This window comes from Pteropus vampyrus, unplaced genomic scaffold, assembly GCF_000151845.1.
Source record: "Pteropus vampyrus isolate Shadow unplaced genomic scaffold, Pvam_2.0 Scaffold156, whole genome shotgun sequence".
Classification (NCBI taxonomy): Eukaryota; Metazoa; Chordata; class Mammalia; order Chiroptera; family Pteropodidae; genus Pteropus; species Pteropus vampyrus.
The window spans coordinates 204,744-207,740 of NW_011888937.1; positions in this window are offsets into that span (position 1 = coordinate 204,744).

Consider the following 2,997-nt stretch of genomic DNA (forward strand, 5'->3'; position numbering starts at 1 on the left):
ATTTTTTTCTTTTCTTTTTTTTTTTTGCTGTAAAACACTATAAATGGATTTTAATAAATATCTGCTTTAACACTTGGTCTCATTTTAGATTGTCATGTGCATTGAATTTTCAAGATGTTTACTGTTCCAGATTCTTTCATATGTGGCCTTGGAAAGAAAGGAGATGCTAAAGCCAGGCGTATGAGACTTGGAAGTTCAGCAGAAAGGGCTTCTGCTCTGTGAATGCTGCTCCCCACCCTTCACAGACATGGTGTAGGAGCCACTTACGCTTTTTGTCATGTGTTTAACCAAAAGGATGGTTGGGGATTGCATCCCTTTGTCCGGGTGGGTGGGTGTGTGTGTGTGGGTGTGTGTGTGTCTGTGTGTGTCTTTCCTTCCCATTACAGGATTGCGCCCAGACCAGAGCAGACAGTTGTGAGATTAGGATTCTTGATTGTCTGTCCCTGCTTTGAGCTCGTTATTTTGGATACTTAGAATATAGGCCTACCCATCAGTGAGAGGAATGCTGTGGTCTGCATGATAAACCACTCTCACACATCTGAAACATTCCTATTACATTTATAAATAATTCAACAGTAACAATTTATATGTGTATGTGTTTGACAGCTTTTTCTTTGACATTTGTGATCTAATGCAGTCTTCACAAATAAGGAAAACAGCTCACCTTGCAGAGCTGGGGTTCAAACTAGATCCCTCTGGTCCAAGTCCTATGTATAATAAACCAGGCAGGAAAAAAAAAAAACCCATCCACTCTTCCACTCTCTCACAGGTTATTTTTTGTAGATTCTGTAGAGCAGGAGTCCCAATTCCCAGGCCATGGACCAGTACCAGTCCATGGCCTGTTAGGAACCAGGCTGCACAGCAGGAGTTGAGTGGCAAGCAAGTGAATGAAGCTTCATCTGTATTTGCAGCCACTCCCCAGTCTAGCATCACCACCCCAGCTCCTCCTCATCATCAGGCATTAGATTCTCATAGGAACACCAGTCCCTGGTGCCAAAAAGGTTGGAGACCACTAATATAGAGAAATCCTTATGCCTCAGATGTAGTTGCAATGAGATCCTTCTAGTCTCATCATGCTAAATGGAAATCTTGAATCCAGGGACCATCTTACAACAATTTTATCTTCAGGATATGCTTTGTTATTTTAAAGTAAACATTTTAGAGCAGTTTTATGTTTATAGCACAATTGACTGGAAAATGCAGAATTCACATGTATCTCCTGCCACAACACATGCACCATTTTCCCTTATGTATATCCACATCCCAAACCACAGAAGTACATTTGTTACCAGAATCATATAGTATGTAGCCTTTTCAAATTGGCTTTTTTCACTTCCTAATATGCATGTACGTTTCCTTCATGTCTTTTAATGGCTTGATAGCTCATTTCTTTTTATTGCTGAATAATACTCCAGTGTGTGGATGTACCACGCTCTCCATTCACCTACTGAAAGACATCTTGGTTACTTCCAGGTTTTGGCAATTAAGAATAAAGCTGTAAACGTCCATGTGTGGGTTTTTGTGTGGACGTATGTTTCAACTCAGGGTAAATACCAAGGTGTACAACTGCTAAACTATCTCCCAAAGTACTATTTTGAATTACCAGCAGTAACGAATGAGAGTTTCTACTGCGCCACATTCTCACCAGCATTTGGTGGTGGTAGTGTCTGGGATTTTGACCGTCCTAATAGGTGTGTAGTGATATCTTGTTTTTATTGGTAATTCCTGAATGACATAAGATATTGAACATTTTTTCACATGCTCTTTTGCCATCTGTATATCTTCTTTGGTGAGGTGTCTGGGTCTTTTACCCATTTTTTAATTGGATTGTTTCCTTATTATTAAGTTTTAAAAGTTGTTCATCTACTTGGGATAGTAGTTCTTTATCAGACGTGTAAAGCCAGTATTTTCTCCTAATCTGTGGCTTGTTTGCTCATTCTCTTCACATTGTCTTTCACAAAGCAGTTTTTAACTTTTTTCTTTTTTTTTTTTTTAATTATGGTGACATTGGTTCACGAAATCCAGTAAGTTCCATGTGTATAATTCAAAAGTCATATATATATTTTGCATTGTGTGTTCACTGCCCACACAGTTAGAAGTTTTTCATTTTGATGAAATCCAGCTTATCAATTATTTCTTTCATGATCGTGCCTTTGGTGTTGGATCTTAAAAGTCATCACCATACCCAGGGTTACCTAAGATTTTCTCCTATGTTATTTTCTAGAAGTTTTATAGTTTTGTATTTTAGATCTAGGTCTGTAATGTGTTTTAATTCTTGTGAAGCATATAAGGTCTGTATCTAGATTTTTATTCTGCATGTGGATATCCAGTTTTTCCAGCACCATTTATTGAAGACTGCTGCATTATATTATCCCTGCTCCTTTGTCAAAGATTAGTTTACTGTATTTATGTGGGCCTATTTAAGGGCTCTCTAATCTCTTCTAATGAGGTATTTGCCTGTTCTTTTGCCAGTACACACTTTTTTGGGTAATTTTCCACGCTGCCTTGGTTAATGTAGTTTTATAATAAGTCTTAAAGTCTTCAGCTTTGTTTTTTTTCCTTCAATATCGTGTTGGTTATTCTGGGTCTTTTACCTCTCTATATAAACATTAGAATTCATTTGTCAGTAACTACAAAATAACTTTCTGAGATTTTGATTGAGATTGGATTGAATCTATAAATCAAGTTGAGAAGAATTGACATGTTGACAAGATATATCAATTTTGTGATTGCATTTATCTGGCTCATTTGCAGAATGACATTGGAATTAAGAGATGTTCATAATCGCTGAGCATTTTGGTTCTTATGTAGATAATCAGAATTTATCCAGGTGGATGGATGGACAGAATAAATAATGACAACCACTGTTTGAGCCTTCCAAATAAAATGATCTAAATGTAGGGTTTGTTTTAATTGTTTAAAGAGATGCTGTTTTCTCCATTCCTGCTTTCAAGCTAAGGAAAGAGCATTGCTGACTCATCATGATTATATTCCATT